We start from the raw sequence: 24,816 nt of genomic DNA, 5'->3' as shown, positions 1-24,816 counted from the left end.
TTGGCTCGTTGGCTCGTTGAGCGTTGGGAGAGGTGCGAAGGCAAGTATTTATTTGCAATATCTTGATAAGATTTTTAGTTCCACTAACCCAAGAGTGTGGTTGCCGATGGTGTGAGGCGATAACACCCAAAACGATGACGGCCATCATGAATCACACGGCCCTCGTCGTCGTTTCCCCCCCCCCCCCCCAAAACAGCAATGCAGTGCTATAAACTTCCAACGCTGCCTCGGCAGGGCTAATGAATTCATCTGAACTATGCAAAGGTTAGAAATCCCATGGACACATGAGCCAGACAAACAGACCGAAAGACACACAGACAGACAGACACGCAGGCAATGGCCTACTGGCTGTGAGCCCATATCGCCACCTTAACCTGGCCAAGTGTAGGCAGGAGCCATTTACCAATAACAAATGTCTCGACAGTTGAAATTTGTTGAGAGTTCCAAGATAATAAAGTTAGGCGATTGTTTGGAACTTTTGAGCCATAACTCTTGAAATTGACACGTTACCATTATCGAGTAATCGCTTAAATTGGAAAGACATTTTGACATCAGCCATGTATGCTCGTTTCAAGATGGTGACATTTGGAAAATGTGTGCCGTATATACTTTTTTTTTAGAGTAAAGTAATCACTGTTCCCAACTTCAGGTTGTACCTGAAGATTTCCATTGGCACATGGCACTCACAGCATGGACTTACTACTGACTACTTCTTTAAGTCCTTACGCATCTGCCTGCACACCTTTTGTGTGTGGCAGACAAATAGCATTTTAACTGTCAACACATAGGCCATATAAATGAAGCCTGCACAGGGTGAAAATTTGTTGGTGTCACATTTTGTGCTACACATTGTCATCACTATGTCAAGAAATAGTTGAGAAAACGATGAACTTATCTGCGCAACTAAGCATGGGGTACTGATGGATTGTGCTTTTATTTAAAGACCGAATTGTAGTGGAATTTTTTCAAAAGATCAAATTTGTCAGATTGTTTCAAAACAAAATTCCAATACTCACAACGAGTCCTACCCCGATAGTTTCTTAAAAATAGGGTCGCCCAAAAAGTAATTGCGGATTTTTTAAAAGAAAGTAAATGCATTTTTAATAAAGCTTAGAATGAACTTTAATCAAATATACTTTTTTTACACTTTTTTTCTAAAGCAAGCTAAAAGTAACAGCTGATAACTGACAGAAGAAAGAATGCAATTACAGAGTCACAAGCTGTGAAAAAATTTGTCAACGCCGACTATATGAAAAATCTGCAATTACTTTTTGGGCAACCCAATAGATTAAGAACCCATACGCCGACTGTTTGAGACCATAGAAGCCATAATAAATATCCGATTTGATTTTGTTTGAAAATAATTCAAATATAAACTGAGTTATTAAGGGTACATTTCTAGCAGAATCCATTGTGGTAAGTACCCAAGATTTGGGCGGCCGAACTTAGCACGCTTTTACTGGCTTTGTAATTCAGTAGAAGAAAAAAAAAAAACGAATAAAGATGTCGTAGTTGTTCTCTTTGAATTTTGCAGATAAAAGTGCCATTAAAAAACTGAAAACAAATTCTACCCGAATTGTTAGGTGCAAAAAGTTTTTGCGTTGGTTGAAAGGTTTATCCATTTTTTTGAGAAAAAATTGCTTATTTTGACGTACTTAGCACCCGTTTAAGTCGACACATCTCATTAAAATTTCACTTAAAACGCATCCTCAATATGTAGAGATGGGTTTCTACCGGATAAATACCCAACGCACAGTGGGATGGGGGAAAAAGTAAGTGAAAATAACTCTGCCATTTTGGAACGGATAGAGATATTTTCATGAAATTTTACATGGCTATAGCTGAGGTGTTATAAGGTCTCTAGAAGTCCCAGGGGCCCATTGGTGGGCCTTCAAAGTTGGTCCTCGGCCCTTTACAATGCTGTCAAAAGCGCATTAATTGCTCAATTAATTCAAAATTTTAAAGTGCTTAAAAAGACCTACAAAAACTGGCCTATATGTGCCAGATCGTTTATCGTTTATGGCGTCCAAGAAATTTGACTAAATTTTTTTTTAATTTTTGCAGAGGCTTTTCGATTTTAACTGATTTGGAAAGCTAATAAAATTAATTACTTTTTGTAGCGATATATGCTAAGATCCGATTCTTCAGTGAAAAGTTATGCGAGTTACAAAAATTTTGAAAAAAGTACCAATTTTTGGTATTTTTTCGTAAAAAAAAGGTAATTTCATTGTTGAGTCTCTATACAGAAAACTTGGCCCAGCACTATCAATTTTACTTAGAAGTAAAGAAGACTTAACGTAGATGCGTTTTAAGCGTAATTTTTATGAATTGTGTCAACTCTAATAGGACATCTGTGAAGTACAATATTGACATTTTTTAACAAAAAAACTAGGAAAACCCTGAGAGTTATCGAAACCCAAAGCTGAGACCCTCGACTTTGTAACATATTTTCATTGCCCCAAGTATTGAGGTCTCTACTTATTAGTAAAATGTCCGTAGAGACCTCAATACTTGGGGATTGAGGTCTCTACGGACATTTTACTAATAAATGCCAATTTTGCAAACATATTTTCCCAGTGTGGGGATTTTGGGTGTTTTCATCGAGAAATGTGGCCTGAATTTGTACTCATTTTTTTTAGAAGATATTCATCTACAAATTTGTGAAAAATTATGTATTTTTTCGAAATAGGATGAAAAATGCTCCTTTTATAGGCTCATTACACTATATCGATAGTTCGGTGTATATGGTAACTATATCCAAATATGGTCCGATCTGGACCACATTTGACAGAAATGGGTGGGGGTCTTCCAGAACACACTGTGGCAAATTTCATCGAATTCGTGTAATAATTGGATCTTTTATGGCCTTAATACTCAATATCGGCAGATCGGGCGGTCGGTCTATAGGACAGCTATATCCAATATAGACCGATCTGAACCACACTTCGCAGAAATAGGAAGAGGTCTACCAGAACTCACTATGCCAAATTTCATCCAAATTGGATGAAAAGTGACCAATATATTGCCTCAACACTTTAAGTCTAGAGATCGGTCTATATAGCGGCTATATGTAACTAAAATCCGATTTTAGGTTTATATACAAAGAATACGAAACCATCAAAAATTATTTGGAAAATGTTTTGATGCCCAAGACATCAAATGGACTTATTTATATGGGGGAGCAATATCTAAATCTCAACCGATTTCCTTGATATTTGGCTGACAAATGTGTTTCCAAAGGCTCTATGAGTGAAAATCAGATGACAGCAACAGCAAAGCCACATCCAAATCAGGGCCTTTTTCCACAAAATATGACATTAAGCTTTAGAAATAAATAAAATAAAGTATATTTCTGCCGAAGGCTCTAAAAAGCATCGATAATTGAGAAGGTAGACAAGTAAGTACTTCGAGTTTTCGAAAAAATTTTCTGAGTAAAACAAAAAAAAAAAAAAAAAATAATCAAAGTGGATGGAAAATATCAGATTCATAGAACTCATAACATGTAACATCCAGTTTGCGTAACTCATTAATAACAACCATTAGAGATGGCCCAGTTATCTATAGTACGAATATGTAGAGGAATTGCCATTTGCTATATAATCACTTGAATATATCAGTTTTATTTTTAAGTGATTATATAGCAAATTGCTCTTCGGACGGACAGGTTGCACAGGGCATCAATTGGAGAGAAAGATGAAGTGGGCAATGACATCCCAAAACTTTATAACAGACATTGGTAAAGATGCGCATAAGGTTGATAATATCATACAACTTCTGTGAGAACCCATCTCATGTTAAACTCCAAAAATGTGCAGCTATTATAAGGTATGAAAAAAAATTGGCGCTAGAGTTTGAAAAAAAAAAAAATCATTTCACTTCTAGTCTGGACCGTAATAGTAAACCCAGCCTTCAAACTTCCTCGGGATCCATAATTTTCATAACCCCACATCCAATCTTTTGATTTAAGTTTTCAAAGTAAAATATATTTTGGCATCCTTAATTGATTGTTAGAGAAGTTTTCTCGCTGGTCCTTAATGGCATGCCAGTGGACGAATTTTATTTTTTTACATCCAATATCTGAATCAGTTGATTGTTCGCATCTTACACGATTTACTCTGGCCATAGCATGAACAGTTATTTTTCTTATTTTTATTTTAATTTGTTTTTTTTCGGCCCTTGGTTAGCTCACGTATTTCTTCTTAATGGCAAACTCCTGTGTCATATTGAAGTATTATGTAATATAAAAATAGAAAATAACGCCATTGCATGACATACCTCCTTCCTTCCTTCCTTCCCATTTATCATCAGCCACTTTCTTTTGTTTTGCAAACACGTCTTCATTTAACGAGTACCACTTATACTCGGCATTCATGGCGTGCAACCCGCAAGACAGAGTCGTGGTTTAATTTTCCAACAATACGATTAAATGTTTGTGTTGTTCTTTTCCATTGGCGATTATCCCCTTGATAATGCCGGCAACATTACCGCAGGATGTGTGACGGTATAAAAGAGGAAGCTACCGTATTGTGGCAATGCAAATTCTGCATCATCATGGGTAATTCGCACATTGTTATTACATATGTAGATCATCGTGTAGATTTGTGATACAAATAAAATATTATATCTTTCTAATGTCCCCCACCATAGAAGGTGGGTGTACTTATGTCGTCAATTCATTAGTCGATCTGCAAACGCATATAATAGACCCTTCTACATTATGTTCTTCCTTTATATCGATCTTGCCATTTCCGGCAAGAGAAAAGAGAATTTTGTAATGATTTGAGTGTATATGAATGAAACAAAATCGGTGGCTACTAATAGTTGAAGACGTCAATTCGAAATTTTTGTTTATATTGAGTTGCCCAAAAAGTAATTGCGGATTTTTTAAATGAAAGTAAATGCATTTTTAATAAAACTTAGAATGAACTTTAATCAAATATACTTTTTTACTGATAACTGACAGAAGAAAGAATGCAATTACAGAGTCACAAGCTGTGAAAAAATTTGTCAACGCCGACTATATGAAAAATCCGCAATTACTTTTTGGGCAACCCAATATATGACGAACAATATGTAAACAAAAATTTCGAATTGACGTCTTCAACTATTAGTAGCCACCGATTTTGTTTCGATTTCATATGCACTCAAATCATAACAAAATTCTCTTTTTCTCTAGCGGAATAAAGTGTCAAGTCTTATAACTTTCATGAAAGGCACACAACAAAATGAGGTATTGATGATACAGTTCATGTTACATCCGTTTTTATTGACAACAGTTAGTGAGAAACAAAAGGTTATGCAGTTTTTATGAATGTGGTGGGAAACTTAACTCTCATAAGTTAGTGCCGAACTGCCCTTTGGGTTATTTACTATAGTCACTCCGTTAACATTCAATTTAAGGAGTAGAAGGAAAGTGCAGTTTTTATTGATGTGTGTGTTTTCCGTTGGCTACCTGTGCTTACTCTGCTATGAATCCACCGTAAAAAAAAGATGCGCCCATTCATAAATAACAATTAGTGAAATATTGAAGAATGTGTAGTATAAATAGGTGTTCATTGATCGCTTTGTGTCATTCAACAAATTCAGACAAATCTGAATAACGGCAAGGCATTTTCCATTCAAGTTATCGAATACAAATCAACATGTCATTCAAAAAGAGCTCTTTTAAAACGTAGAAGAACAAGAACATCTGCAAAAAGAACCTGGCCCAAGCACCGTCAAGAAGATGTAACGTGGACCATGAATGAACGGAGTCGCCTGTCCCTGAAAAACCACGTCATTGGACACATCAAATTTCTTAAGTTCACTAACGAAGAATGAGAGTGAGTCAGGAAGCCATGTCAGTCAGGAATCTACAAGGCTTTATAGGCTCGTGTGAAGGAGTACTTGCTAAACAATCTTTATCTGCGGAAGTGGAGCATACACTATGACGGCAAACACCTTGACAGTGTTGAATATCAGGTCATGGTCCTAAAGGATGATTTCAAAGAATGTAAGTTGATTGGACTCAAATTAAAAGATACGATAACTCAGACATGACAGAAGGACTTCAGAATGTGTAAGGTGAGTTCAACTCGCCTAAACCACCATAGCGCATAGCCCGGGTTCGAATGCAGAAAAAAAATCAGGTGTAGTTTTGGGCTCCTAATGCTGGCGACATTTGTGAGATAGTGTACCATTTGGTATGGCAGCCCTGTAAAAACTTCTCCACAAAGTGCTCTGCGGCACGCCGTTCGGACTCGGCTATAAAAGGAAGACCCCTTATCATTAAGCTTAAACTTGAATCGGCTCATTGTTGAGAAGCTGCCCCTGTTCCTTAATGGAAGTTTGAAGTGCAAATTTGCATTTTTACCCTTAATTCATCAGTTGCCAGCACCATGCGCTGGATCGCGTTCTTCGCATTGTCATGGACGATGGGCTCTATGGATCGACATGATCACCAAACATTGAGTACTTCTTTGTGCAGGAATTGATGAGCAATTATGAATTGAAAGCAGCCTTCAGAAGGATAAAACTCCGATCACGGAAACAGGCGTTTGGAGAGACGACATGAAATTTTTCTTAGACAAGTTGTTTCCCTTTTGTAAAGTGTAACAAGATTCTAAACATCTGCAATTCACTAGTTTTTTTGCGTTCATTCTGATGCCTGAAACCCGCAACAGGTTGTGTCAAATCTGTTCATTCATTTCTTAATCATGGGCTGATCATTGGTTCAGTACTCAATTGTTTGACGCTGAAGATTTTGAAGAACTATCTGTAGCTTTGAATTTCTAACCAAAAGCTCTCAAATGCTTGAAACACACACTGGAAAAAGATTAATCTCCAATAAACCTTGCCCGGTGCAACAAGTGCTGTGGGTGTGCGATCAAAGTTATGCTAGACACATATAACTCCAACCCAAGACTTATATAACTCCAACCAGGACAACCTCCCACTACGATTCATCCTCTCTGTTGACAACGTGAATATTTAACTTCCTTGGGTGTTTGATTATATGTGGCTGTAAAGCTTGTGCTCAATTATGCTTACAGTGACTTCAAAAGATTGCCCAAAATGCCGAAAAAATTTTTGAAATCATTTTGTGAGGTTTTTTTTTTTTGTCTAATCACATTAAATGTTGCCTAATTTGAAGTGCTTCCTTCCAATATGATCTGGTGGAAAGATGAACAGTTAATAGTATCGAGTTGTCCCTGCTTGCATGCGGGACACACATCCCGCTCGTTGACGGCTTTTCCCAAACGAGTTTAGGTGGCTGAATCTACCGGATCGTTTTTGGGTCGCCCTACTTTTGGGATTAGTATAGAGGTATACTTCTGCTATTTGATCTTCATGAATGCTATGGCGGTCTGCCTTTATCTAAGGGCAGGCTTTCGTGTAGCTCGAACGTGAATAACACATTTTTCGGGCGGTGGGCGCTTTTGTTATGATAAGAAAGCCACTTAAGGGTTAAATCTTATTTCTGAATTTGTCATAGATTCCAGTGAGCGGAGTAAATGCTGCAGAATGTGGGAAATTTATTTTTGGCTAATTTATTCCATTAAAGAACATGCGGCAAACTTCCCGCGTATCAATGTGTGCTGTCCGATTTAACCTTTGGCTCAATGATAAGGAACCTCCATTTAGTATCAAAAGCTAAAAGGTGTACCGCTGCGACATCTTTTTATATTGGGTTGCCCAAAAAGTAATTGCGGATTTTTTAAAAGGAAGTAAATGCATTTTTAATAAAACTTAGAATGAACTTTAATCAAATATACTTTTTTTACACTTTTTTTCTAAAGCAAGCTAAAATTAACAGCTGATAACTGAGAGAAGAAAGAATGCAATTACAGAGTCACAAGCCATTAAAAAAATTTGTCAACGCCGACTATATGAAAAATCCTCAATTAGCCCGCTTTTTGGGCAACCCAATATTTGTTGATCTTAGAACATCAAAATATGGACCGCATATCTTGGTATAGTCATATACGAATGCTGGAATTCTCATCCTTGATAGCCAATAAAATTGAAAAACGTATGCAAAACTCCTATGGTACAAGCCGTTTGGGGTGGGAGAAACTTACAAAATTGCTATCTTGTTTTTGATAAGAAATTAAAAAAATATTTCCGGACATAATGAATTGTTCGCAAATAGTAGGAAGTGGTATAATTTTTTTTTAAATAATAATTTTTTTTTATCCCAACTCCCTTTGTTAAGGCAGAATAAGATTTTAATACACAACTTTGGCCCCAAGTGTCGGGGGTCGCCCCACTCCAAAAAATATCCCCCAAATCACATTTTTCCAATTGGGCAATATGGGTATCAAATGAAAGCTATTTAACTGAAGATTTTTATATACAAATTTGGCTTCTAATGTCGCGGAGGTCGCCCCGCGTCCAAAATACATTTTTACCGATTTGGGAAATATGGGTACCAAATGAAATATGGGTACCAAATGAAATATGGGTACCAAAAGAAACTAGGGGCCAAAGTTTCTTTTGGTACCCATATTTCATTTGGTACCCATATTTCATTTGGTACCCATATTTCATTTGGTACCTATATTTCATTTGGTACCCATATTTCATGTGGTACCCATACTTCCCAAATCGGTAAAAATGTATTTTGGACGCGGGGCGACTCTCTCTCAAAATAAATTTTACCGATTAGGGCAATATGGGTATCAAAAAAAAGGTATGTAAGAGCAGAGTAATATTTTGATAAACAACTTTGGCACCTAGCATCAGGGGGGTCGCCCCTTCCCCAGAAACAGCTCCAAATTGATTTTTACCGATCAAGGCAATATGGGTATAAAGTGAAAGGTATGCAAAAGTGGAGTAAGATTTTGATACAAAAGTTCGGTCCCAACTGTCAGGGGGGTCGCACAGCCCCCAAAAACTACCCCCAAATCACATTTTTACAGTTGAGCAATATGGGTACCAAATGTAAAGTACGTGAAAGTAGAGTAAGATTTTGATACCCAAATTTGGTCTCTGGTATTAGGAATGTTGCCCCACCCCCGTAAACGGCTCCCAAAATGTATCTTTACCGTATAGAGCAATGAAAGGTATGTAAAAGTAGAGTATGATTTTGGTATACAACTTCGGCCGATAGTATCAGAGCGGTCGCCCTACCCCCAAAAACAGCTCCCAAAATCCACATAAGAATTGTCCAAGACCAGAACCTACTCCCATAGAATAAAGTGTTCATTTACTGTGAATAGTGTGAAAGTGTAATGAATTTTGATTTCCATGACCATCGTAGGCTTTGGCTTTTGCTTCTAGAAAATACAGTTTATTTGTGAATCTCAAAGAAGTGGTCGACAAATTATCAGTTATTAATGAAAGTTAGGGCTATTTGAAATCAAATGCGAAATCGGTTTAAAGGAATTGTATCACAAGAGATGTCTGCCTGTCTGCTGCTTTGATGAAGATTATTAATTTCATTTTACGACCTGTGGTTCTTCTTTTTCCTAGTCCTCATTTTTTGTCCCAAAAATCAAATTGAAATTATTACAAAGTACCTTCGTATCCTTTTAATACCTTTATGCCGACCTATAGGCATCTACAATACATAGCACTGGTCTTGCTAGAGAACACTTTTATGAAATATTCTTTAGAAGCATTTTCACTCTTATCATCGTCATCGTCATCATCATCATCATCATCATCATCCTTATCGTCGACCATTACTGTGGTTAGTCATACACGATTTCATCACTTCAGCATGACTTAATGCCAAGACATATTCAAATGCTTCCTGCTTGGATGATTTGGAGAATGTTCACCTTTAGCTTTTTTTGTTTTCTTTCTTTTCTTTGTGCCAATCTACACCTACGAAATGAAAGGCTTTGAAACAATGCTAGTCGCAGGCTGAGTGATACCATAATGACCAAGGAGACATGGCGATGTTTTGTGGGGTAACACTGGGAATTGCCCAGTGGACTACATTGGGCCAGTCATTAATTAGCTGGAATGTTTTGAGAAACGGGGACGGACCATACGCGAATATGACACAAATGGTACAAATGACATTGGTGTCATTCACTGCTGGTGGCCACCACAGCCACGAGTATGTCGTCATCCACTCCAACATGGAAAGGCGGCAGTACCAACGCCACTGACAGCGTCATCAAATAAGTTGTCCCCTTGCCTAGTTGTTGTCAAACAATAACAAACCCCAGCAACTACCTTGGATGATTACAATCAGAGTGGTCACTGCTGGACATCGGTGTCCTTAATGTACGGCAAACAATCCTTTGTCGAATTACATGCAGGGGCCCGTTAAAGGCGGAGCAGCTGCAGTGGCATGGTTGTAGTTTTTAATTAGTCCTCGTCTCCTCTCGTCAGTGAAAGTATTTGCGATTTCACTTCGTTTCGTTTGTCAGTCACATGAAAAATTATTAATTAAAGAAGAAGAAGAAGCAGAAAAAGAGAATCGCTCACAATAAACTCAAAGAAAAAAGCCTCTGACCGTCCTTTTCCACCTTATCGGCAGTGTTGTCGTTTTAAGTACAAGTACGAGTCGGCTATGGCCTAAGGTGCTGACTGTCATGCACTTCTAGCGGATGGAAAACTCAGTGAGTAGAGCTAGAGACAAACAAACACTCTGTCACTCACCGCTTGCACTGTGCACCTCCTGGGTCCTTGGATTGTATGTCTGTCTGCTTGGCGGTGCCTATGGTGATGGTGTGGGCTATGCCGAAGGTGGTGCGCACAAACTATTGGAGGTTTCAATTGCACCAACTTCCTTCCTTCCTTTCCGTTTCCGTGTCGGCCCTGCTTCTGGGTGGGGTGTGTGGTTGTGGCGGAACAGGTTTCGTTTTCCAAGGCAGTTGTTGTGGGCCACGTCCTGGAGGTTGGGTTTGGGCGGTTGTGGGAAACTGATACTTGTTTGCTTTTCTAGTGCACTCCGATGGAGAGAGGGAGATACGTCACTTGCTAAATGCCACAATTGCTGTTGTTTCCTATTAGCTGATATGCGAACTGTGAGTTTCTTGGGTTGCTCGACTGGTTTTTTCTTCTCGACTCCTTGTTTTCTTGGCAAATATTTATGTATTACACACACACACACACACACACGCACACACATATGCTGGCACATGCAAATAAATTATATATCTGTGTAATGGTGCCCTTACGTATGTGTATGTGTATGTGCTGCCATGTACGACCGACAGCCAGGAATGTTGTCTCAGGCAAGGCACGCCGAGGCCAGGCGGTAGGGTGCTTCTGTTATTTTAGCTGAGCACAACACGCAATAAATCGAATTTACGTCCGTTTTGTGGAGAGGCTATGTACCGCACGCTTGCGAAAGGGGACTTTTACTGCAGTCCCCGAAGAAGAAGAAAAGCCTTTCGCCACAATTCTTGCTTTGCTTTTGCCTTTGCCATAGTTATGGCAGTTATTACGGTTATGGCCCAACAATGGCCATAGGGTATTATTAAAAGACGCTTTCAAAGCACTGCGAATTATTAGTGGTACATTTTCCATTTCCATTTCCCGTCCCCATTGTTCCCGTGTCGGCTCTACAGTGCTGTGCAAGGGAATGCTGCTAAATGGCAAGCCTAACACACACCAATTGGTATCGGAAGTTGAAACTGAAATTGACCAATACAGTCGTTTCCGTTTCGCCAGCATAGCTTAAGGGGTTTAGTTTGGTGAAATAATGGCACACCTCTCCGTTTTCCGTTGAGGTGTGCCCAGTGATGGCAGGCTTTCCTCCCCATGGGCCCAATAATTTCAGATGTTGTCGTCATTAAATACCAAAAGCAACAACGAATGATGTTTATTTGCAAGGCCAAACGCCTTTATGGCAATCCAAGTTAGACTTGTTTACAAATATTTTGTCAAAGCGTTGTGGTGTGATTTTTGTTTTTCGGTTAGCCCACCAATCATGATGTGTAGAATAAATATTTTTCAATAATTTATGAAATTCTTGCAGCCGTATTAACAAAAAAACTTCCAGCATTAAAGTGCAAAATATTGGGTTGCCCAAAAAGTAATTGCGGATTTTTCATATAGTCGGCGTTGACAAATTTTTTCACAGCTTGTGACTCTGTAATTGCATTCTTTCTTCTGTCAGTTATCAGCTGTTACTTTTAGCTTGCTTTAGAAAAAAAGTGTAAAAAAAGTTTATTTGATTAAAGTTCATTCTAAATTTTATTAAAAATGCATTTACTTTCTTTTAAAAAATCCGCAATTACTTTTTGGGCAACCCAATAGGTATATATATAATGATATAGCTCCCATATATTTAAGCTGTTCAACTGTGTTCAAGAAAAGATTTATTTATTATACGCAGACTTTAGAATAAGAATCAGAATGTGAATTAACTTGAATGTAATGAAATTTAATTTGAATTTATTAATATACCAAACTAGCCGAACCGGGCCCGCTCCGCTGCGCCTTCTTTAACTCTCTAAAATCTTTGCCCTGAATGCGCATATCGAATTCGTGCCATTTTATCCTATGACGCTGAATGCGTTCGAATCATGGCGATAACATCGGTCAAAGCGGTGTTTATCCCCCGACATTTGCAAGGTTCAATGTCATGCATGGTCATTTAAAAAATTTTCCCCAAAGAGGTGTCGCACTGCGGGACGCCGTTCGGAAAGCACTCATTGATGTGTGAGAAGTTGCCCCTTCTCGATTCCTGGTGGTAATGTTCTTCCCTAGGGTAATTTTCTCATTAGGGGAGAGATGGCACGTCGGATATTTCGACTCAAATATGAATATCAAATTCGTGCTGCACTTCAAACTCCCTCTAATTTGAGCCCCATATTGCCATGGCCGGTAAATATGAATCATTTAGAGGGTGTTTTGGGGCTGGGGCGGCCACCGACACCTTGCACTAAAATTCAAATTCGTTCTTTATTCCCAACGGAAATGAAGTTCAGTTTAGGGGCTACTGTAGGGCGTTCCCCAAAACACTTGGCTCCGAAATTGCATATCAAATTCGTTTTCTACTCTCAAACATCTTTCATTTGAGTCCCATATTGTCATAATAGGTCAAATAACCCATTTGACATATCTTAAGGAGGAAAAGAGCCACCTAGACATGAACGCAAATTTTGATGTCGTATTCGTAATCTACTCCCTAATACCTTTTATTTGAGTTCCATAAAGCTATGGTCGGTTAATAAGCCCATTGGAGGTATATGGGTGCAGGCGACCTCCCATTACATGGACCCAATGTTTAATGCCATATTTGTAATCTACTGCCTAATACTTTTCATTTGAGTCCCATATTGACATGAACTTCGAATATATCTGTTGAGGGAAGGACCTAAATTTGAATACCATATTCGTTTTCTGGTCTCCAATACCTTTCATTTGATACCCTTATTGTGCCCCTCGAAGCACTTTCGGATATGGGTGGCGTTTTTGGGGTAAGGGGAGGGTCCGCCTCCACCCGATATCCAAAAATTATATAGCCTATGTTTCCTTCCAGACAAAGGTATACAATCTATGAAAATTTCAAGAAAATCGGTTCAGCCAAGCATCATATAGTCATAATGGGTCTAATGGCGTTTTTGAGTGGTGACGTGACCCTCTATACTTCGATGTGATTTTGTATGCCAGATTCGAAATCTACTCCCTAATACCTTTCATTAAAGCCCCATATTGAAATGGACGTCCAATATGTCTGTTTGGGGTGTTTTGGTGTTGGGGCGGCCCGATGGGTACATAGACTCAAATTTGAATACCATATTCGAATTCTGCTCTCCAATATCTATCATTTGATACCTATATTGTCCCGATCGGTCCATTTTTGATTTTGGGTTGTGTTTGTGGCATGAGGGGGAGGGTCCGTCCCCCTTCCGATACCGAAAAATTATATAGCCTATGTTTCCTTCCATACCAACCTACACAATATGAGAAAATTTCGAGAGAATCGGTTCTGCCGTTTTTCAGTCTATACGGAACAAACAAACCGAGTGGGAGTGGGGTGACCCCCTATATTTCGACATGAGTTTGTATGCCAAATTCATTATCTACTCCCGCATACTTTTCATTTAATACCCATATTGTCCTTATCGGTCCGCTTTTGATTTTGGGTGGTGTTTTTGGGGTAACGGTGGAGGGTCCGCCACCGGATGTTTACGCCTCTGCGCCACGATAGCCTTAATTTAATAATATGCAACCGTTAATTTGCTTCATTCATCATAAATGCGCTTTTACTACTGCGGTAGCTAAAGTTTTCCTATGAGCTTTTTAAAGGGTTTCAATAATCTAAATCTGATTGATATAGCTTCCATGTACATCGTTCATTGCTTATCGCATTCGCTTAAAAGCTGTTTTAATTCCATCACCATTGAATGAGGGGTATATTCATCTAGTCCTTCCTTTTGTAATACCTCGAAATGTGTACATATTTTTGATCATCTTGATGTATCTAAGTCGATGTATCGATGACTTTCCGTCCGCCCTTTCTTTGTGGAAATGATGATAGCGGCCGGACGAATAAAGATATCCGCTTGAAACTTTGTACGGATACTTCTTATTGATGTAGATCGTTGGGTATTTCAAAGGGCCATATCGCTTAAAATTTGAATATGGCTCCCATATAAAATGGTCCTTTGACTCGACTAAATTCTGACTCTTGCGCGCCGTCTTGGCTCAAGAAGTCAAGATCCAAGATAGGTTTATATGGCAGCTATATCAAAACATGAACCGATATGGCCCATTTACAATCCCAACCAACCTACTCTAATAAGAAGTATTTGTGTAAAATTTCAAGCGGCTAGCTTTACTCCTTCGAAAGTTGGCGTGCTTTCGACAGACGATCAGATGGACAGACGGACGGACATGGCTAGATCGACTTAAAATGCCACGACGACCAATCAGAATGACGAAATTAGTTTATCATATGGTAAAGGGTTTAAAAAGAGAAAATAACTCGCATCCGATATGGATTAAATTTACACGGATCTGAAACACATGCAGCAAGCAGGGTTCAAACTGGTCTATGGTTTGCTATGAAGCTCATATTAATTGAACTTGGGACCATCGGCTTGTTTTTTTTTTCTCCAAACACTATACAGCGAAACAGCGGTCGTCCGAGAAAAACATGGAACCGCTGCACAAAAAGAGAGTTGGAATCCACCCATATATCAAGGAACCAAACCAAGGCTTTGGCCAACGAGATAGACTTAGATGGAGAGATGCCCCATGTTCACACTGAACTTTTGACCATTGGTCATATATTTTCGTAACATATTTAATAAACTCCTAAAAGTAAATGAAGGAAAAAAATATTCATACATACAGTGACACAGAAAAGTCTTCATACTCCACTCAAAAAATACGTTTTACCAAACGAAATTTTTATACGAAAAAGTTTTCCGCCAAATATCAAATGTTGCTAAAATTGTTCACCATGGTCACCTGTATTATAGTTAGTTAAAATTTGTTGGATTATATCATATCATATCCACATAATGAAATTGTCAGTTTACGAAGCTGCCATTTATGAAAAGGTATGTAGACTTATCTGTGCCACTGTTCATGTCTCATTTCTCCGTTTTGAGTGTAGCGGCGTATAAAAGTCGGTCTACTCGCGATAGTTTTTTCTTCTCTCGTCTATTTCAAATTGGATGCCAGATTTGTTGTTAATCCTGCCCGGGTATCTTTTTGCTTTGTTTTGATTCAGTTGAAGCATTTGCTTGATTTGTCATCGAAAAAATCCCTCTGTTTTTTCAAGACTTTTTTTCTCTTACTTTAAAAATAGATTGTCCACCGAATGTGGGTATGAATAATCTGATCTCTGGGTCTAGTCTAATTGGGGTGATCTTTGGCGTCTGGGCGCATACACATGGCCACTGAGTGTGTGGTGCGAGAATGCGTGACGACTGCTGACTTGGTCTGTGGCCGGTGGTCAGTCACTCCATCCATCCGTTGGCGAGCAGTGTAGTGGGTCCGCGTTTTGCGGCCTATTTGAATATGAGGCAAGGCATGACAAGCGAAAAAAAGGTAAACGAATCGATATTATCGATTTGTTTTTTGTTTAAGTATTTCTTTCTTTTTTTGCAACTCTTGCTGTTAGCTAAAAGACGGCAACAGCAGAAGCAGCAACAATGAAAACAACAACCCAAGGAACTGAAGAAAAAAACAAAAAGAAACAAATAAACAGACACTCTCAGCGTTTTGTGAACTGCCCATCAAAACTCGCCAAAAGAAAATACATTCCGATGGACTAGCATACGTAGGCAGTCGTACCTGCTCGGACTATTTGTGGGGGGTATGGGACACATTGTATCCCCACCGCCGTTAGCAGCCGGTCGGTCGACCCTCAAAAGCTTACGCAGCATATTTTCGCTATTGTATTCGCGATAGTTGTTGGTGTGCTGTTGCTTCTGCTGCTGTCTGCGTCTGGCAGCGCCAGTGCCAGTGCCACTGCCACTGCTGGTGTTCGTTCTGTTTTCTTCTTGTCTAGACTGGACGTGAAAATATCGAATATATCTGCGTACACATGGCCACATGCATGTCCGTCCTTCCCCTGCAGCACTATACGGCTCAATCTCTCCATCGGCCAATCTCTATGTGCCTTTCTATCTGCCTGTCCGTCCGTCCGCACGTTCGTCTGTCTGCGCGTCTAGCGTTAGTAGCTGTGAACATATTAAGACATAAGAAAATTAACAACAAAAGTAGCCAAGCATGCTAATATCTCTCGCATACAAATTTGTAAAAATATTAAATAACAAGTGGGGCCACCAGCCCAGCTCAGTCGTTCGGTCATATGTCTGTCCATTCTTCCTTCCGTGTGGCCATCGCCGCCGTTGTCTTCCACCACATGTCCATCCTAATTGTATTTGAGAAAGATGTTTGCTGTGATTTGGAATGGCCAGCCGGCATGGGTGTTGTGACTGTTGCTTTTCGCCAACCAACCCATGGTTGGTTGTGGTGGCTGCCGATGGTGTGCCAACAGATTCAGGCCATTCTTATAAAGGAAAAAAATCCCTTTGGAGACTTTGAGTGGGGGTTGGTGGGGGTTGGGGCGGGGGCACGCAAACAAACTATTGTGACTTTTCCTCTCTTTCGTCAGATTCTCGCCGAAAGTCAGTCAGTCAGTCGAGTTTCTGCCATTGTCATTGTTGCCCAGAAACTTATTACGTGGTAAATAAAACGTGAAATAGAACGTTTCCTTTGTTGTTGCCACTGGAACTGTTGCATGATAGGCAAACACCACACCACACCACACCAGCACGGGGATTAACACACGGACACCGACATGTGTTTTTCGCCCCATGTTTGCAAGCAACACAGTTGGGATACATGTGTTTGTATACAAAGATGTAGTGGTGTCTTGTTATTTAGATTGCAAACATGTCCACCTCCTTCACTCCCGCCTTTTTTGTAGCACCCCTGTGGTGTGCAACAACCCTTGGTCAAGGGTGGTTGCAGCAGGCAGCAGGCAGCAGCGGTGTCCACCACACTCATGCATTCGAAATGATTTGCTTTGCTTGTAGCAAAAATATTCCATTTTTGTTTCAAAGAAAACGGAAAAAAGCAGTAGCTTGGGGCTTCAGGTACTGAAGAGGAAATTCCGATTGACTTCCATTTCAGTTCTCCTTCACCTCGGTGACCCTGGCAGCAGAAGCAATTGAATGTATAGCTGGCCAGTTGGGTTTTTTTTTTTTTTGTATTGTAACGCTTATTTGCTATGCCCCAAAGTGTCGTCGAACAATCACAAATTCATTACCGATTTTATGGACTGCTGCACTGCTTTCGGAAGTTACGAGTCCATGTGGGCCAGATAACCAAGCACGGAAATGCAACCATCCTTCTTAGCCACACTTTAAGGCATTTGGTTGTATCCTGCTTCCGCTGCAATATTCCGGTAGCTGGCAAATCGGCTTGAATGCAAGTTTCGTCTCATCCACGAGGTGGAAATGCCAATCGCGCCGTCTGCCAATGAAGTTACTGCAGATTGTGGCTAACCCTCGCTATCAGCGACTTTTGCTGCAGAAAGAAATTTAAAATTTAAATCTCAGGCATGGAGAAAACTTTGCCAAAATGCTTTTAGCTTAGAAATAGAGGTGCGGGGTTTTTGGCGGAGAATATAGAAGTGAAAGGAGTTTTTTTTTACCAAATGCACCATTTAGAGATTCTTTGCTGGGCTTTAATTACCAAACTAGGAGGGAAAAATTCGGCCCCGGTGATACTCATCACAACGAGGGAACTTGCAGAACTGCGATGGTACATTGCAATATTAATATTTTGAAACTCCTACACTCAGAGAAACGAGACGAAAAAAAAGGTTTGTCTTAATTTTAAAGATTCGAGCCAAAGATTAGCAAACTTACATTAAAAACGATAAATTTTTCAACTTTTTTTAATCAAACATTGCCTTTCGTTTCTTCTTATTAAGGATTTTGTATTTCAAATGGAAGATTAATAAATCCTTAACTTAAGCGCCTTGTTAATTGGGACAAAAATCTAAAATGAAGATCAAATTTTGTTGAAAGTTAGGAAATTGAACTTGGGTTGAACCGTAGTTAAGGACGCAAAATAGTCTTACAAATAGGAGCTTCTTTAAATGTTTATTTTTTTTTTGGTAAAGATGCTATGTATAAAAAGGAATTTTTCAAAAAATAATAGTCGGACAGTCATCTACGAAGTAAATTAAGCATCAATCAGCGAACAAAATTTGAAAAGGATGGTCATCTCTAGAGATGGGCGATGGGTAAATACCCAAAAGGTATTTTCCCGGTAAATTGGTTTAATTCCCGGGTATTTACCCAAAAGTTGGGTACTTGTAATTTTGCAGCTATCTTGGGTATAAACAAATTTTCCAAACAATTTTTGATGATTTCGTATTCTTTGTATATAAACCTGACCCACGATCTCATAAAATCGGAATTTAGTTATATATGGCCGCTACTTAGACCGATCTCCTGACTACCCAAAAATAAAAGTGGACCGATCGGGACAATATGGGATTCAAATGAAAGATATTCAAGAGTAGAGTACGAATTTCATAATAAAAGTTGGGTCCAAGTACCTGGGAGTACCTTTTGGCCCCAACCCCAAAAAATAAAATAGGTTTATTTGACGATCATGACAATATGGGACTCAAATAAAGGTATTCGGGAGTAGATTACGAATATGGTCAGGTAGTAGGAATAGGCGTAATAATTTGTTGATAACGAAAGGGGGCGAACCCTCGCCCGTTACCCCAAAAACAAAGCCCAAAATCAAAAGAAGACCGATAAGGACAATATGGGTATGAAATAAAAAGTATGCGGAAGTAGACAACAAATCTGGTATTCAAATTCATGTCGAAGTATAGGGGGTCACCCCACCCCCACAAAAACGCCCAAAATGATCACATTAGCCAGTCACGGATATAGGGTACTCGGTTTGTTTGTTCCGTATAGACTGAAAAACGGCAGAAACGATTTTCTCGAAATTTTCGCATATTGTGTGGGGTGGTCTGAAAGGAAACATAGGCTATACAATTTTTCGATATCGAACGGGGACGGACCCTCCCCCTTATGCCAAAAACACAACCCAAAATCAAAAGTGGATCGATTGAGGCAATATATGTATCAAATGAAAGGTATTGGAGAGTAGAATACGAATATGGCATTAAAATTTGAGTCTAAGTACCCAACGGGCCACCCAACCTCAAAATTCAAGGTTTTCGGGAGTAGATTTCGAATCTGGCAAAGAAAATCAAATCGAAGTATTGGAGGTCATGCCACCCCTCAAAAAACGCCATTAGACCTATTACGACTATATGATACTTGGCTGAACCGATTTTCTTAAAATTTTCATAGATTGTGTACGTTTGTCTGCAGCCAAGTGTTTTGGGGTACGCCCTAAAGCAACCCCTAGCCCCAATACTTCGATTTGATTTTCTTTGCCAGATTCGAAATCTACTCCCGAATACTGAACCTCATTTTCGTTGGGAATACAGAAAGAATTTGATATCTATTTTCAGTGCAAAGTACCGGTGGCCGCCTCAGCCCCAAAACACCCTCCAAAAGGCTCATATTTACCGGCCATGGCAATATGGGGCTCAAAGTAAAGGGATTTGAAAGTCCAGCACGAATTTGATATCCATATTTGTGTCGAAATGTCTGAGGTGCCATCCCTCCTTTAATGAAAACATTACCCCCAGGAACCAAGAAGGGGCAAATTTTCACACATCAATGAGTGCTTTCCGATTCAAGTTTAAACTCGATGATAAGGGACCTTTTTTTATAGCCGAGTCCGAGTTTTTAAACGACCATGCATGGCATTGTACCTCGCAAATGTCGCCACCATTAAGAGGGGATAAACACCGCTTTGTCCGATGTTCTCGCCATTATTCTTACGCATACAGCGTCATAGGCTACAATGGCACGAATTCGATATGCGCATTCAGGGCGAAGTTTAAAAAATATTAGTGAGTTAAAGAAAGCGCAGCGGAGCGGGACCGGTTCGGCTTGTACTAGCCATATAAGTGGGATGGCCATTGAGTAAGGTAGCCTTAAACTCTGAAGTCCTCAAAAAAATGTATATAAAGTTTCCATTGATGCTCGGTTGAAGTGTTAGCAGTGATACAGGCGTAATTTAAGTCCGATTTCGTTGAAACGATTTGTGCAACTACGGCAATGCAACAATATTTGGTTGGAAGTAGATTTTAATTGTACATGCAATAGTTAGGCTTCTGCTTTGGATCACTTGTTATTCCCTCCACCAAAAGTTCACCAATCAAGTCCATTCATTTGTAACACCTCGAATAATGGATATAAGGGTCTATTTTTCTTGATTGTCTTTACATTCCAAGTCGGCATAGCTGGGTCGTCCATTTGCCTTTCGAAGAAATGATAGCTTTTGAACGAATAAAGTTACTCACTTGAAAGTTAGGTCATTGGTGAGTGCATATTGACCAGATCGGTTCATATTTAGTTATAAAACCAAGTACTACACGGGGTAGCTGACATAAAACGTTACTAAGTTCACACTGGCATTACAGCTCATTACAGGTCGCCCTGGCAGCAGAGTTGGTAGTGTACGGGAGTGATGGGTTCGATTCCCATCAGGGGTCGGGCCGTTCGCTACTGTGGTATAACTTAATTGTCTATAAAATAGACTGTCACTCTAACCAAAGCGTGATGGATTTCAAGCGTAAAAGGGTGACTGCGTTATATTTTTTTTGGAAAATCACAAACGGCTATTGTTGACGAACTCAAACACCTCAAAGCTAACAAAATGTTTGTGTATCGCACTAAAACTCGTTATAGTGATACTGGAGCGTTGCAAAAAAAAACTGCAAATTCTACGGCGAGTGAAGGCTCGTTATCAACAAAATTCACGCCTTTGTGTAAACCAAATGGCTAAAGATTTAAAAAGGATTCAGTGAAAGGATGCCCCTAAGCACACAATCTTACGCTTGCACGACCGTGGTGAATTTCCAAAAATCTTGTTCTCTGACAAGAAAAATATCCCAATTGAGCAATTCGTTAGCTGAATTTCGCTTCAATTCGAAATGTTCATATATTTTAACATTTCCATCAACTATTGTTCACCAGAGTGCTGGGGAGAATTCTCCACATATCTGGGTGAACTGGTGTACGTAAACTGTATTCCGTGCATAAATGTAACAAATGCTTCCCACACTTTGGTTTTGTTAGATTCGTCCCAGTCTTTATGTTAATGTTCCTAATGTTCACTTCGATTTGTAATAAATTGAAATGGATGTCTCAGATTCAGTCGGAGTCGGAGGCCAGCGTAGCACAGAGATTAGCATGTCCGCCTATGACGCTAAACACTTGGGTTCAAATCCTGGCGGGACCATGAGAAAAAATGTACGGCGATGGTTTTTCCCTCCTAATGCTGGCAACATTTGTGAGTTACTATGCCATATAAAACTTCTCTCCAAAGAGGTGTCGCTCTGCGGTGCGCCGGCACCGGACTCGGCTATAAAAAGGAGGCCCCTTGTCATTGAGCTTAAAACTTGAATCGGACTGCACTCATTGATATGTGAGAAATTTGCCCCAGTTCCTTAATGGAATGTTCATGGAAAAATTTCCATTTGCAAACTTTTTTGATGTTATTTTGCTTCTTTTACCCTGGAATACCGGAAATGGGTCTGTCATTATTACTTGTCTCAGGCTTGCTATCACATTCAGGCGTTTAATGGTAAACTTTTTCAATTATCTTTTTTTCCGTGTTGTTTGCTTGTGCTCCAGTTTGGGCTACTCATGATAAGAGAATGCGTTTTCAGCTATGGCCAAAACCAAACAAAACAAAAAAAATGGTAAATGGTATTGCACTACAACATTGATGGCATCATTCCCTTGAGATTGGCTTCAAATATTATTCGCAACATATGGCATATATGGATAAAATTCGACACGTCGATGCTCTGCGTGAAAATCACTCGCCTAACACTCCTCATTTCTATTGAGCCCGGCAATGGTGATATGGGACATGTTTGCAAATTATTTAAATCACTTCAGTTGCAAAATTGCGACATTTGGGATTCAAGGTGAGGCGAATACAAATGCAAATGTACCCCCATAGACCTCCATACAGCCTACTACACACTTGTGACATCACTTAGGGTTACCAAGCAAACAAATTCAATATTTCATCGAATTACTGCGATAGAAAATTCCAATGTAAACAAATGAAAAACGTGAACAATTTGTAGCAATTGATGTAGTAAATATGGGTTAAATAATTGATGATGTCTTTACAAATTTTAAAGTCAAATAACAATTCGCACAATTTTAGCTTAAAGGAAATGGGTCCTTCTCATACAGCAAAGACTGAACGGTGTCACAGACTCAGGTAAACGAGTCACGATGGCACAGGCCGTTAAAAAAAACCAAGTTAAAGCGTGCTAAGTTCGGCCGGGCCGAATCCTATATACCCTCCACCATGGATCGCATTTGTCGAGTTCTTTTCCCGGGATCTCTTCTTAGACAAAAGAGGATAAAAGAAAAGATTTGCTATTAGAGCGATACCAAGATATGGTCCGGTTTGGACCACAATTAAACTATATGTTGGAGACCTGTGTAAAATGTCAGCCAATTCGAATAGGATATCAGGCTATAGACCGATTCAGATCATAATAAACACGTATGTTGATGGTCATAAGAGGATCCGTCGTACAACATTTCAGGCAAATTGGATAATAAGTGCGACCTCTAGAGGCTCAAGAAATCAAGATCCCAGATCGGTTTATATGGCAGCTATATCAGGTTATGAACCGATTTGAACCGTATTTGGCACAGTTGTTGAAAGTAAGAATAAAATACGTCATGCAAAATTTCAGCCAAATCGGATAGGAATTACGCCCTCCAGAGGCTCAAGAAGTCAAGACCCAAGATCGGTTTATATGACAGCTATATCAGGTTATAGACCGATTTGAATCTTATTCGAAATAGTTGTTGAAAATCATAATAAAATACGTCGTCCAAAATTTCAGGCAAATCGGATAAGAATTGCGCCCTCTAGAGGCTTAAGAAGTCAAGACCCAAGATCGGTTTATATGACAGCTATATCAGGTTATGGACCGATTTGAACCATACTTGGCACAGTTGTTGGATATCATAACAAAATACGTCGTGTAAAATTTCATTCCAATCAGGAGACATATTGCAGAGCTCAGTGGACTTTTGTGTAGGGTCTCTTGAGCACTATCAAGCAAAAATTGGAAATCAGACCACAAATCAAGATTTGGCAGCCCGAACAATTTTTCGAAATACCAAGGTGACCAACTTTAGGGTCCAGCCAAGAGCACATGATATCGACGAACATTCAATATTTGAATGAGTTTTTTTACCCCTCCTCAAAAGACAGATTTATCCGTTTCTATTCCACTGTGCGTCATTGTGTTATGTGAAACACAGAGGATAATTACACGAAAAACTAAGTGGATTATGATAGAGGGGCAAAACTTGCGGGTCGACGTTTTGATAGTAGACACATTGCGGTTATCTAAAATAAGGAAAGCGAGTCCCTTTGAACATTTCGGTTTAGTTATACATACGACAAAACACTTTCGGCAAAATTTTTGCGACTCGCTGAAATCTTTGTCTCTAGTCCCTCTCTGAAAACGTGGATTGTAACAGAATACTCTCCCAAAAAATGCCACCTTAGAAGAATGGTTGCAATGTAAGAGCAATTCTACATATGGGCCATCGCACAAAAGAGATCTGTAGGTGTTACACCTATCAATCAAATGTAGGTAAAATTCTAAGACCTCTGTGCGTTAGTCTGTCCGTCAGTTGTTATCGCGCCATAACATTTCAACAATAAATATATTGTGCTAATATTTGGCACAGAGCTGCTTTTTTTCCCCTACAAAGATTAAGTTATTGAAATGTGCTAGAGTACAGAAGTTTGTGCCATACTAATTTTGCTGAAACGGTGAGTTGTATTGTAACTTTTGTATATAGAATTCAAAGTACAGCCACGACAACGAACTCAACCCATTTTGAAATTTTTTTCTTTTTATATTAATAAAGAAATGCAATAAATTTGTAGTCATTCCTTTTAGTTTCTCGAATTCGTTAAAGCTTCCAAGTGAATAACTTCTGCGAAAACTTTAGTCAACTAAATTCGTGATTAAAGTCCCTTTGTTGTTGTATTCTTTTGTATAGGCAACTTCTTATGAAACCTCATTAAAATGGTGTAAGGAATTCATTTCCCAGTTTAGCAGTTTTTATAACAACGTTTCCGAAAGTAGCTGCTAAAGTTTTCTAATGGCGACCATGACACGTTTTTGCCTAAAGAGAAACGCAAAAACCACCAGCACTAGCACCAGCAGCAACAATCTCGAAATACTAGTAAATGTCGAATTGCACATGAATCATTATGGCAATAAAATAACTTTTC

The 24,816-nt window shown here is 39.3% G+C and overlaps 1 protein-coding gene across 2 annotated transcripts in view; it reads right to left on the bottom strand.

Annotated features, from left to right (window-relative positions):
• Positions 1-24,816, bottom strand: part of LOC106084573 (potassium voltage-gated channel subfamily KQT member 1) — a 117,996-nt gene that overhangs the window by 85,501 nt on the left and 7,679 nt on the right. The window contains exon 1 of one of the 2 annotated variants that reach the window (XM_059370033.1): positions 10,597-11,307. The exons of the other annotated variant lie outside the window; for it this stretch is intronic. The gene's annotated coding sequence lies outside the window, so the exon portion shown is untranslated. Of the gene's footprint in view, positions 1-10,596; positions 11,308-24,816 lie in introns of those variants that run through there. 2 annotated transcript variants of the gene reach the window in all.

This window comes from Stomoxys calcitrans, chromosome 5 (assembly GCF_963082655.1).
Source record: "Stomoxys calcitrans chromosome 5, idStoCalc2.1, whole genome shotgun sequence".
Classification (NCBI taxonomy): Eukaryota; Metazoa; Arthropoda; class Insecta; order Diptera; family Muscidae; genus Stomoxys; species Stomoxys calcitrans.
Note: the sequence above shows the minus strand (reverse complement) of the source record. Positions and strands in the feature narration are given on the sequence as shown.